This window comes from Melospiza georgiana, chromosome 1 (assembly GCF_028018845.1).
Source record: "Melospiza georgiana isolate bMelGeo1 chromosome 1, bMelGeo1.pri, whole genome shotgun sequence".
In the NCBI taxonomy this organism is placed as follows: Eukaryota; Metazoa; Chordata; class Aves; order Passeriformes; family Passerellidae; genus Melospiza; species Melospiza georgiana.
In genome coordinates this window covers 133,168,604-133,182,654 of record NC_080430.1, presented here as the reverse complement: position 1 = coordinate 133,182,654, position 14,051 = coordinate 133,168,604, and positions in this window count along the sequence as shown.

The following is a 14,051-nucleotide window of genomic DNA, read 5'->3' as shown; positions in this document are numbered from 1 at the left end:
TCCACAAAGTGAAGAGAAAAGGGCCACTATGTTACAATAACAGTTAGATTATGGTATTGATAATAATTGTTCTTGATGGTATGTTCAGAACCACACATAGTTCAAACAAGTTCTTCATCCATACAGCTTACATATTGTCATCTGGGATATGCATCAGCTTTTTGCAGAACGAGAGAGCTGCTGGAAGCATAGTGCCTGGACAGAAACTGAGTGATACCCTCTACAGTGTCACATGAAGCAAAACAGCTCTGCTGCCTTCTCTGGGACAGGGGCCATGATCTTCTTGCCCACTTAGGAGTGGCCAGTACTGTTAACAATGCTAATGAGGAAAATCCAAGGCTGTTGTCCAATTTTCTGTTCCTAATTGCATTTTATCAGTGCATTGCAAACTAAAGGTGGGTCTGCCAGACAGTGTTATTACTGTGTTACAACAGGGTGAGTTATTTTAATTGTTATTCAGAGTAGATAGTTTATAGGAAATTTAAAAAATAAAATAAAAAAGCGCTTCTGTTCCACAGTGTTTCTAGTTGGCTGGAATAGATCAACATCTCGTCTTTCACCTAAATAGGAATCCCTGAACTCCCTCAACTACTCTTATTTCTGAGTCAGTTTCTAGCTGAAACAGCATTCCAGAAAGAAGATAAGATTATCCTTGATCAAAACAATGTTCTTATTCTCTACTCTGGCTGGAGAAACTCTGTGGAGGAAGTAGCTGCTGAGGCAGGGAGAGAAGAAAAGCCAGCGTTAGGGTATCTTGGGACTACTCCACCTTCTGGAACAGAGAGAACTGGAAGAGCTCTGTATCTTGCAGAAATGTGAACTCTGCTCCACTGGTATCCTCTGGCCCTGTCTCACCTCTCCCCTAACATGTTTTCAGCATACTGTTCTCACAGCCCTAAACCTATGCAACAAAGAGCTGTTTGGTTTACAGGCTTTTGCACAAAGCCCAGACAGGAACCCCCTCTGACATTGCACTTTTCAACACGAGAGAGACCTTGGGCCCTATGGTCCAAGTACAGCAGTAGAACAAACACTCAGTGGTCGCAGAAAGCTGCAGGTCAGGGTAATCACAATGTACTGACAACTCACCAAATAGTCATCAGTCAGGAGCATGGAGCCTTTGTTTGAAGATCAGATGAGCATCATCTGGTCAAGATACTTGAGGCGCCTCAGTATTTGTTATTTGACAGTGATTTGTAGCTGGAACAGTGACACCTGCAACAGCTAAACATGGAGTACAAGTTGTATTGTGACCTCCTGCATGGTTTCATCCAAAAGCCCATCAAAGCTTGGAGGGAGTCTTCAGCTTCAACTGTCTTTCAGTCAGGCATTAATCTAATGTACCAAAACTATCTCAGACAAAATCCTTTTTTGTATAAAACTGCCCTCTGAAACTACCTTCCCCCCACCTTTTTTATTGCTTCATCAAAATACATCCAGCTGTTCCTGGGCTTGTAGCAGTACAATTTGCCCCAGACATTCCAATGGAAAATTGTGTACATATATAAGTCAGTAACAGCTGAATCCATTTTCTTCAAACTCCTTTATTTTAAATCTAATGGAAATCTAGAGAATGTGATTTGCTTGCCCTAACTTAATTAGCTCAGTAATTTTAAGAGTATTAGCACTGGGCATTTTTTACTTCTGCTCAATATGTTCTGAATTCCATCTCTTTGCTCATAGAAAAATGTTGTTACACAATGGGTTATTTTAGACTGTAATTGTCCAGCAAACTTTAAACACATATTAGGCCAGCCCAGCGCAAAGAGAAAGCGGCAGTAATCTCTTCACTACTCCCAGCTGTTATTGGCTGCATGACATGATAATAATAATAACTTGCATTTCTGTAGAATATTTCGCTTCAGGAAAAAAAATTGAAGGATGTTGGACTGCTCTCGAATAATTTATGAATTCCATATGTTTATAAGTGTCTTTAAATGCCATGAGGGATTTACAGTATGGAAATATGTTTGCTTCTAGGAGGTGTTGACTGTCCATGGGCAAGGAAGAATATAATTGTATTTAGGATTTGCTGCAAATGCCATCTGCTTTGATGTCCTACATCTGTGCAGCTGTGGGATTTAGCAAACTCTGCCCACCTGGGAACAACGTGTCCCAAGCAGGATGTAGAGGAGAACCAAAACTCCAGGATACTGAATTAAACAACTTCTGAAGGAGTAAGGAATAATTTTTAAAGAAATGGACTTTCAGGGAAAACTAACAAATAAATATCATTGAACTCCTCTGTTGAAAGGTGACAAACTCTTAGGTAACATTAAGTGCAAACCAAATGCTTTCAAAATTTTTAATCTTTTGTTCTAAAGGACTAATCTGCGAAATGCTGTTAAGAAGGCTGTCCCACAAAATCTTCCAGAAAAGTGACTGTTCAGTCTAAAAGGAGCTTGTGAAATGATGTTGGCAATTCAGGCAATCCAGGAACTAGTCTTGGGCCAGGAAAATTGGAGCCTTGGTACCAAGGATGGATGAGGTGCCTTCTGAGGGACTAGAACATCAGGCAGAAGAGCAATTCATCCTACAAACACCATCCAAGACTGGGACAAGGGTCAGGGGCTGAAAACTGTGTCCTTTATTTGTGTGGAGAGTCTTTCATGAAACTGAAAGTTCATGGCACATACAGATGTATGGTTTAAGACAAGAAAATGTTTTGTTCTGATGTTTTCAGTTAGCATATTTCACTTTTCATGTTCCCAAGTGAAAACATTCTGCTCTGTTTAGCTGCCCAAACCATCCCAGTTAGCATCCATGCACATCTCCAGATGATTAGGAGGGTGCTGTAGCTCGGGTGTTGCAGGCCAGTGTTCACCACTGTGGCTGCAGGTGCCTGGCAGGTTCTTTGTGGTCCCTTGTGCTTGGCTCTGGGGTTTACTGGCTCCCATGGGTCACCACAAGCCCTGGATGGAGGGGGAACTTTCCCATTGCAGGGAATGTGGTCTGACCAAGGTAGACCTGTAATGTGGAGGGTAGAGAGCATGGGCCATCTGAGTTTAAAACTTACATAATGGAAAGTGTTGCTGCTGGGAAACCAGAAAAAAATCTGGGATGACCTGGAAAAACGTCAATTTTGTAACTTCAATAGACCAGAATGCATTGAAAATGCTGAAGTAATATAAATGACTATTTTTTTAACGTCAGTGATTGAGACCTGAAGTGTTTCACAATATAAAAATCATTTGAAAGCTCATTTAGAAGAATCAAAATAACCAGACCTCCTTAAAAACAAGTTGCTTTAGATTACAGAGCAGAAAATATAGTAGGCTCATACGTAATCCACCAAACACAGCACATCCCAGGAAAGTCATTACATCTGAATACTGTTTCCATGGAGGTTGATAGCAAAACTCCCCCTGATTTTGCTAGCAGAAGTTCACCTCTTGGATGCAGTGTAAGTTACTCCTGTAAGAGTCAGCAAACACCTCTGTTCTAACCATGAAAAACCAGGACCACACCAGCACAAGCAAAGATGTCCATTGCTAAAGGAAGAAATCATAATGTCATTTAGCATGCTGATGACTATTCCTCAAAGTGCATTCTCTAGTTAATGTGCAAGACCAAATGAAAGGAAGAGGTTTGTTTTCTCTGAAGTATTCATTATAGATTGGTGATTTTATTTTACAATATTCCAGGCTAAATAATTTTTAATATTCTTCTGTATTTACTTTCTCAGACTCCCATGAAGCCTAAATAAAAGTTTTGTAGAAGATGGTATTCTGTAGCATTTTCCTTTTTCTGAACTTTCAGCCTAAACTTACCATTTAACAATGGTAAAAGTAGGATTTAAGTGATATCCTACATAATAGATTTCTCTGAAATTGTCTGCATGCTTAAATGACATCATACATAACTATATTCACTTATCTGAGTTTTCCCTTCCCAGACAATGAAATTACATTGAAAGTAATTACATCACATTTCATTACAAAAATTAATTAAGCCTTTTATAATAATAATGAGAATAATAACAGCAATATCAATAATATTAATTCTTAATATAAGTATAATAATTGAAAATTGATAATAAATATTATAATAATTTAAAAGTAATACTTTTTAAAGTATTTTAAAAGAGTACTTTTAAAAGTATTTTAAAAGTAATACAAACATAAATAAAATTACCAAATAAAAAGACATATAAACCATGAATTTTTACTAAAAACCAGATTTTTATTATTTAATCATGTAATCTGAAAGAAATTTCAAGTAACATTTTAAATCTGTTTTGGAGCTGTAATAATACTACCTCTTGGCATTTTAACTAAATTGCAACACACCTCTGTCCCACTGAATTTTCTTATTTTTATTGTGTTTACAGAGTGCACTAAGCTTTCTACATGCTACCATTTTTCTGAAGAAAGTGTAAGCATTAATCCCCTGCCTTGGCATGAGAAGTTTGGGCAATTCAAGTTTCATACAAAGGTTTTTCCAGCCCCATTTAGAAGTCCTCTGGAGGTGTGAAGGGCTGACTAGAGCCAACTGAAATTGAAATTGTGTACAAACCTCTTTCTGGTTCTTGCAGAAATCACACAGGAGATTCTATCCAAAATTAATTTCCATAAGCCACAGATATTAGAATTGAAATCACACACTTTGATTTTAAATATCACAGAATCACATATATTCTGAGTTGGAAGGGACCTACAAGGACCATTGAGTCCAACTCTTAAGTCATTTTTTCGTAAAGAAACCCCAACCCTTTTCAAATTAAAACTTAAAAAAAAAGTGAGATACTGTGATCCACATTTTTCAGCCTACCATCTTCAACATGCAGTGCAACCACTTGATGAAGCAAATGCTGAAATTGCCTTCTTTAGCTGGGTGTAGAAAACAGGAATATCTTTCTGTAGTGATACTGCCAGTACCATTGTCCGCTCAACCACGTCAACACCTTTTCTTTTCTTTTTGTGGACTAAGGTACAGAAAATCTTTGAAAAATGCATTGAGGAGTGATTTAGGTAGCATTTGCCAACACTCCTAAAATTGCTAGAGGGGTAGACATTACCAAGAGACTCACAGGTTGTTACACAGTGCCCTGGAAAAGAACTGTCCCTCCTTTCTTCTGCATGTACACGGTTAAATGGAGGTTTGTTGTGGTTTGCAGTACTTCAGAAAATTATTTAAAGAAGGGTAATGAAGGTATAAGCGCCAGTAAGCACGTAAAGGGGTAAAGTCTTACACTTTCCTGTTAGGATGATAACTTGTGAGACTTCCTTGTTAACAGTGAAACAAAATTCCCTTTCTATGCTAGCTTCTGTCCCCCACTGCTCTTGAGATCACAGAAGCCATTAATTAAATTTTTCTTTACCTTTCTTTTAAACCTCACACAGTTTATTGCACTGTCACAGTCTTGTCAACAGCTTCTATCCCAAATCTGCCCCTGTTCAGAAACACCAGTTTCAAACACCCCTATAACATACATGCTGAGACAGGGCAAACCTGAGCCTGAAACAAATATTTTACAACTTACAGTGATTTTTCAAGGTCTTGAATCAACATCCCTCCATCACAACTAAGCTTTACAAGACATAGAACTGCCATCATAGATGTTACTTTTCATAGATATAAAAATTACTCAAATGGAAAAAGTCAAGCCTTTCCATTTTCAAGACTGACATTCACATGTCTTGAGTACCAGCTTTCTGCAGGACTAAAAAAAAGCCACACGACATCTTTAGACAGAGAGTGACCTCCTTTCATGTCCATTCCAAGACAGTTTGATTTGAGCACTGAACTTCCTAAGGCACAACTAAAAATTGCACTTATGATGTTTCATTGGGTTGGTTTCTGAGCTGCTTATGTTCAAAGACATACAGGATACTTCATTTCATTTAAGCCCTGAATGAGAGTAAATATCCAGGAGTAACTGATTTGCCTTCAGTTTATCTACCACAGTTTGTGAGATCCCAACATATAGACCTTTACTTGATCTGAAATATCCTTTACAGATACCTGGGTATGAAATAATGCAGTGGAGGGCAATAAATGCTAAGACACCATTGTGTTTTCTTCCTAACAAGACATTTTCTTGTGAAAGTTAGTATGGGAGTATCCATGTTATGAGAGGGGAAGGGAAAGACAGTTTAGGATCTGTGTAAGCACCAACAAAGCTTACTGATGTGTCCTCTTGAAATTATGAAGCAAAGATCATTGCTGTGTTTTACACAGGGCAGAGGACTGAGAGTATGCATCAAATGGGGTATCAATGCCGTGGTGCAATGTGAGCAGGAGAACCTCATCCCATGCTACACTATGGAACTGCTGGAGTAAAATGCTGGGAGAGAAAAGGGGAAAAAACAGAGAAAGGGGAGAAGTTTGAAAAGCAATAAAATTCTGAAGTCTTTCTGAGGTACTGAGGTTCCTCTTGGGGCTGCAGAGTCGCTCTGCCCCATGCTTGGGTGCCAAAATATTGGAATAAGATCCCAATATTACCAGGTAGATTGTGCCTGGGCTCGTCTGACCCTGCTGCTGGGCCAAAGGTGGCAGCTGTGGTGTTTCACCTCAGAGACACCTTTGGCTGGCTGGAGGTTGCAGCTGGGCACTGAACAAGTCCAGGCTTGTAGAAACTCATTTTACCTCCGGTGGAAGGGCTTCAGGCGAGGGTGAAGAGGAAAAGGAGACTGATTCTGCCGGAGGGTTAATATCCAGAGCTTATTTCATGGTCACAGGCGTCTGAGTCTTTGGTAACAGCTCCAGCAGAATAGCGAGCACACGCTCCTTGCTCAATTTAACCCCAGGGACAGGGCGAGGGGAAGGGACAGGTGAGCACCAACCAGGTGGGAGGGGCAGGGTCTCAGGGGAAGATGGCACCCAGACAGGCCAATGACCCCAGGCCTGAAGGGCATCCTTTGAACCTGACCAACCACACGAGGCCTCCCTGGAATGTTAAAAATGATTGACAGCCCAGCCGGGGGCAGGGGGAAGGGGAAGAGAGGTATTGCCACACCTGGGAAGGGACTGGGAAGTAAAACAGGAAATTGCAACACACTGCAACACAATTCCAGGAACTAAAGTATTCTGATATTGGTCTAAGATTCAAGTCAAATTATATATAGACATCCATTTCCTGCTACTCATGAGTTAAAATCAAAAAGCCTCATCTGACACTCTTTACAAAATATAGTTTGTGTATTGACTCCTGGCTCAGGAGTGCCTTGACACACACTGCTCCTGATCCTGCTTTGCCTTGTAGAATTCACCCTGCACTCTCCTTGAGGCAGTCACAGAGACTAAAACAGGATCTCTGAAGTGATACTCACATACCAGAGATGTCAGCTTTTAGATAATGTGAGGACAGCTGACAATTATCTTAGGTTTGAGATCTTAAGAATACATGCTTAGTGTGTTCCTCTGTGCTCATGGTCCATGGATACATCTCAAACATATTTTAATTTCCTTTTCTTATCACCACTTTGTATGTGTGTTCTGCATGTTAAATATTTAAAAATAGCATCAGAAGATTAGAAAAAAAAAAAAAAAAACAAACCCAGAGTCTTTCAGGTAAACTCAAGGTTGTGTTCTTAGATAATTAGGGATGCCTCTAGTTCAACTTTGTGTCATCTTTTCCTGGACTCTGGTACACCCTCTTCCCTTGTGTTGGTATATTCATAGTGCAGAGAGGACACTGAGGTACCAATGAGATTTTTTTCTTAGAACTGATCTATTGCTTGCTAAGTCAATCCATCTCCAGAGGAACACAGCTACCAGTCAGTCTTTTAAAACTGCATGGATTAGCAACAGATGTTTTCTTAGTCATACAATGGAAAACACTTTTTTCTTCTTGTGAAGGAAGAAACATTTTTCTGGACGTGGTACAGTCTGCAATGGTTTGGGTATGGTCTTCATCCACAATAGCTTTGGTAACAACACATATAATATAAGACAACCATCTTGCCTTCAGTTATTTAAGAGAAACCTGACTCCACTCCTGAGACAAAAAACTCTGGCCAAAGGAAGTTGAGTTGGCTTCTTCTTTCTCTGAAAAACAGACCACACAATTGTGGTGGATGAAAGAGTGGCCAAAAAATTAAGAGATAATTTTCAAATATTTTTTTTTTCTGAGCACAGTATTTTCCCCAGTCCTTCCACCCTTGTGATATGAACTACTGCATATGCTTCATAAAATTACCATCTACTGCTCAGTTGTTTATTTTTGTAATCACTGGATTTCATTTCATTTGTTTGCCTTTTGACCCTGTTTTGATTGTGGAGAGTTTTAATAATCAAGGGATCTGTAGATTAAAGTCTATTTAATGCAATAGGGTTTTCACAAAAAAATGGAGGAATTTCACCAGCATTATTGACATGCTGATTTATCCCCACAATCAAGTAAGCACTGAAGTTACTAAAAAGGGATTTTGATTTCTCTGATTCCTTTCCTTTTGATACTGGTTTTAGTGTTTTGCTCTTTGCTTTTTTTTTTTTTTTTTTTTTTTTTTTTTTTTTTTTTTTTAATTATAACCAGATAATTTTGTTAAATTCATTTAAATCTTGAAACCCAGTTCTGTGGTTCATTTCAGATTTTTAAAAATCTACCAACTTGGATTTTTCCAGTAACTTCATAGCTGAGTCAGGTCTGTTGACTCCTGTAGCTGCTTTCTCTTAAACAATCTGCTGAATTGTACAATACTCATCATAATGTTAGACTTGAAATGCCACCAAATATATTTTATTTCCGAAACACTCTGATTTTCTAAATCACTGAGTGATTTGAAAGTCAATGGAATGAAGCTCAGAAGAAATGGGAGAACTAGATTTACTGTTAATTTGATATTTGGAACTGACATTTCACTCTGCATGTGAATGCTGAAAAAGCTGCCAAAACCAGGCTTTGCTAAAATATCATAATTACTGGTTCCTCTACTCCCAAATACAGCATTGTTTGGTGAAAACAATATCTTCTTCAGTCCCTTCACTCCACTATCTATTGTTTTATACCAGTTATTTATAAAAGGAAATGTCTCACTTTTAACATGGAATAGTTGTGTCAGTATTTGATTAACTTCTCCCTCTGTATTATCAGTCTTGATTTAAACAGCAGGTCATTGTGTCCTGATTATCTCATGTTTTAACCAGTCAGATCCTTTTGCTTTTGCCTTTTCTCTACCAAGATGAACCTCAGGGTTTTTTCCCCTATAAGAATGTCTCCATTTGTTATGGCACTGTGCTCTAGAGCGGACCCTTGTGTCTTTTGGCATGCTGAGAGGAGCCATGGGTTAGTTGGTGTCTGAGGCATGCCTGGCTGCAGCTGTTCATGGCCAGACAGTCTTGGCCGGGAGTCCAGTGGGTCACTCCCCTCACGCAAAGCCTCGGTGCTCACTGACAGTGCTGTGTGAAATGAGGTCCTGCCCAAGATGAAAATTGATTCCAATTGATTTCTGCAAGAGTTCAGTAAAGGCAGACAGACATTCTCTTTCTGCAGATACCATAAAATATAACAATGAGCAAAATGTAGATAATGCAAAATGTCAGGCAGCCTACCAAGTGGCACAGTGTAGCTAACCCTTGGTGACTGTGCTGATGGGTGGAGAGCACTGTGCTGTGCCACAGGACATGGCTGTCTGGATTCACTTTTACTGTTACACATACAAGACTTCTTCAGATGAGACTGCCAACCTTCTTCCCTGTACCTCAGTTGCAGTTCTTCTTTCTCAGAACAGCTTTTACCTGCTCCTGAATAGCAGGTATCCAAGGGTGTGATTGCTATTTGTGACCAGCGCTATCTGCCAGGGGAGGAAGGTCATGCTGACACCTTTAGCAGGGCTCAGGACCTGCCCTTCCAGCCCTGTGTGCCAGAGCTGCCTTCTGCAGCAGTTCTGACCATTGTGGTCTCTCTGAGACCAAGGCATGGACTCAACCAGCTGGATTATAAAAAAGCTGGTTTAGATTGAAGACCTTCATGATTTTGTGACATGCTTCTAACTATTTCTGTGTTCAACTGCAAAATAATGCTTGAAAGCTGAAGGATCCCAATCTTTGTGTTCTTGGTGAAGGACTTGACAGGGTGTGGTTTGTGACAGCAATACACTGTTCTTGCTTGACTCTAAACTTCAGTGCTGCATTTCCTCAAGCAGCTGTCTGACACCCTGAAGACTGGGAGGAAGGAGAGTTCCAGTTTCCAGTGCTGGTCACTGCACAGGGCTGACCACTGGTCACTTGCCAGTACAGACCCACTTGTTGTGAGGGCACTGTGTGGGTAGTATGTCTAGAGGCACTAGCATGCTGGATGTTTGGTGTGGGGCAGACTCAGAACTGCACCCCTTTAAAATATACATTTTCCTGGCTGCTTGACAAGGTTTTTCAGTCGTATATTTCTTCCCAGAATTCACTGTCATGAGAAACCTGTCTGTCTTCTGCCTGTCAGGGCAAACATGTCAGTGACAGCCTGCATATACTGAAAACTGTCTGTATGTTGGGTTGGGCCTTTGAAATTTCTTTTCCAAGTGTGTTACTTTCATTATATAGCATTGAGATTACACTTACTGTTTGTTTAACTTCTTTGTAGCAGATCTAGTTATTTCCAAACTGCTTGGAGCCTTTTATCATGATATTTTACTTTTTTCCCCTCATCTGTTTAGGCTTAAGCACTCTGTATATGATAAAAAATTGTTTTATTTTCCTGTAAAACACCTTGGATACGGAATACAACCCATATGGCAGTTTAAGGAAACAGCATCTTCCAAAGAGGGTGTTGAATGTGCACAAATATGTTCTTGTTTTTTACTAGGGGCACCTGCCAAAACCCTGCTGACACATCAAGTGTAAAAAAAATATTTGGCATCAGTCATCTCCTCCAAAATTTCCTTGTAGATATTGGAAAATATTCTCTTTTATGTATTTATTTAATTCTGCGTGATATTTCCTGATTCATACGGTCACATCTGTATGGAAAGGTAAACATGGCATGGCATGTTCTCAAGTACTGAGGCCAACTAGTCCATCCTGGTAAATTTGCTGTCCCTCAAAACAGTGACAACTTAGTAGGGGTGGGCCTTGAAAAGATTTAATCTATTTATCGAAACATAACTTGAAAGAACTAAATCAGAGGTCAGATTGGAGATTATCTAGCTGACTTACAGCAAGAGGGAGGTGGCAGGAACAAGAAGTGGGTAGGTGATGGCAGGAAGAGAAAGGAGAATCCAGAATATGTTCAGGTCAGTGTCATCCTCTCCTCCCTGCAGGTGGAGGCAATCTGGGGCAGCCCACCTCACCCTGAGCGTGCTCTGCTGGATGCTCATGGAAGGGTGGCCAGCTCTGCTGGGTGAACACTCATCTCTGCTCTTCACCTGTTGGTCTGCAGCTTCCCAGAGCAGAGCACAGCGACCTGTGGAGGCAGCAGGCATCCTGGAGCAGAAGCTGGTGTCACAGAGAAAATGCTTTCCATGCAAAAAAAAAGTAAAAAAAAGTCACATCTGTGCATTCTTGCATGCACCATATGGCTGTGGACTGGCTGTGTTTGCACCATTGCCTGTTCAATAGCACAGCACAGGCTGGCCTGAATCCTCAGAGTTTTGGGGAGGAGGAGGAAGTGAAGACAACCAAACAGCTCTTGCAAGGATCTTGCACATTAGCTGCTGAAGGAGGCAGCATTTGCAAAGCATCCGCTGCCACCCAGACTCATCCCTTGGTGGATGGATGCTGGGCAGAGTTTGACTCCCTGCATGGGATTGGCAGCGCTGCAGAAAGTGCAGGGTGAAGGTCAGGGATGTGTTTCTGTGGGTGCCTGCCATGGCAGTGCCTTGTGAGATGACCAGGGATGCCACGTGGGGTGACCACCACTGACCACAGCACTGCCTGGGACTTTATGGTGTGTGGTGACCTCAGAGAGAGGTGGGTGCTCCTGGCTCTGCCTGCTGCTCCTGGTGGGCTTTCCTGATGAAATCCAGGGTGTCATCAAAGAGCTGGGCAGAAGGTACCAGCAAGTCTACATAGTGACAACACTGGGACAATATAGGATATGAATGATCTGGGCAATGAGCCTATCCAGCTTCACAATCACCCTTTATTTATAGCTATGGGAACCTTCTCAGAGTTGTCTTATGGTGCTTTTTCATGGTTTTTTTTATGACCTTAAGTTCTAGCAATGTTCCTTGATTTCCTAAGTATTTTGTCACCTGTTTTCTTGGTGACACTAAGAATTTGGCATATTTTTATGCCAATTAAAGTTTCAGCAAAGCATAACATATTGCATTTAGATTTGATAAATTGTTTTAGTTGAAAAAGTCAAGGTTTCTGTTAATTACTCTGAGTGCAACATTTTGTTTTGTTTTGGTTTATTTTATTTCAAAACATATTTAAAACTAACATGCAATCAAAACAATTCATGTTAAAACTGCACTTGTCTTCAAGCAGGTTTAATCCAAACCAATTTTTACAGTTTTTAAAAAGTAACCTTGAATGTTTTATGCAAGACTGACTAGAACATGAATAAGCACTGATTTAAATATTAACTTATTTAATATTGTTTCTCTTATATACCTCTTCTTGTTTAAACTCCTCTATACAGATATTTGTATGGATTGTTGGCAATCACCAAATAATACAGAACTACACATGACTGAGTTATACTTATTTTAAACCAGCTCTTTTCAGCAGTAATAATTTAAGAGTTAGTAGTAGTTCTTATATCTAGCTATGCAATTATTTGATACAGTCCCAAATAGGATAATCTGCACTTAAATTCAAGTGGCTGAAAGAACTGTAGTCCATGAAGGAGCATGCAACAAGCCTCTGGCATCCAAGCACCTAAGAAAAGACCTTGAAGTCCCCCTTGCTGCCCAGCTTAGGTTTGCCAAGTCTGAGGATGTTGTGGTGTCAGATATCAGCACTCTCTGGGTGGTGAGGAGCAGGAGCAGGAGGTTCTCCCTAAGAGCACTGCACCAGTCCCAGACTGGGGGTGGGAATTACCTTGTGCCAAGCACAGGAGTATCCCTGGACCCTGGTCCCACCTAAGGCTGCCCACGAGCTCTGCAGAAGCTGAGTTGTGTCCCAAGAGCAGGTTTCTGTGGGATGACACGTGGCTGCCCAGGGCACTGCAGTGGTGTTTAAGGTGGCATCTGCTGTGCCACCCTGGGACTGGGAGGACTGGGAGCACCAACTTTGAGCAGCCTGATGATAACAGGGCTGGGATGCATTGCCTTGTGTGTCTCAGCCAGGGCTTCCACACCTGAGCCCCACTCCAGCACAGGATGATGGCATCATGTTCCTTACTCCTTTCCTTATGCCGTGTTTCCCGAGCCCGCTTAAAGGTTTCCATTGAAATCCATATTGGGTTTTATCTAGTAAATCACAGCTAATAGGTCCAATGCTGAGCAATTAGCTCAGTACCCTGAGCTCTCCCTCACCTGGGGTAATGTGAAGCAGGAATTCAGTCTTCCCCTGCATGTGTGAGTTCCTCTTTGGTCCCATTAACTCCATCACTGGGCTGGCAACAGACTGCTAAGCTGCAGCTTCGTCTTTGTGTCTTCATCTGGGTGCCTTGTGTAGCCAACAGCATCCACTGACACCCTCTCCATAGCCCTCAGCAGCTCACTCAGCTCTCCTGCTTTCCTAGGCTTTCAGGACTTAGCGTCCTCTTTGGTTCTGGCCTCAGGCTTGGAAAAGTGAATGCTGCCAACCTGCTTGGAGCCTACGGGGTATTTTACAATTAACAGCGTCCCTATTGTTTCCTCAAAGACCATTTGGTATTTTCAGCTTGAGCATATCCTTGCCATTGTTTCATTTCCTCTTTGTTTCCTCTAACAGCCTGTTTTGATTTAACTCTATGTGGTCAGTCATGACATAGATTAAGTTGAACTGTGTATGACATTTGAAAAACACATGAATAGTTGTCTTTATGTGGCTGGAGTTCGCACACTAATACTTGCTTTTCTTATTACTCTTGCTGAATTGCCATCAGACCTGCACCTGCAGCCTGGTTCTAGCTGGAAACCTGTGTATTTGTACCTCAAAGTGCCTGGCAGCAATCAAAACACTGAACGAGTCAGTTTCTGGGCTGGTGGCTTTCTTCTAGTGCTTATTCTTGAAGGAAAATTGGCTTT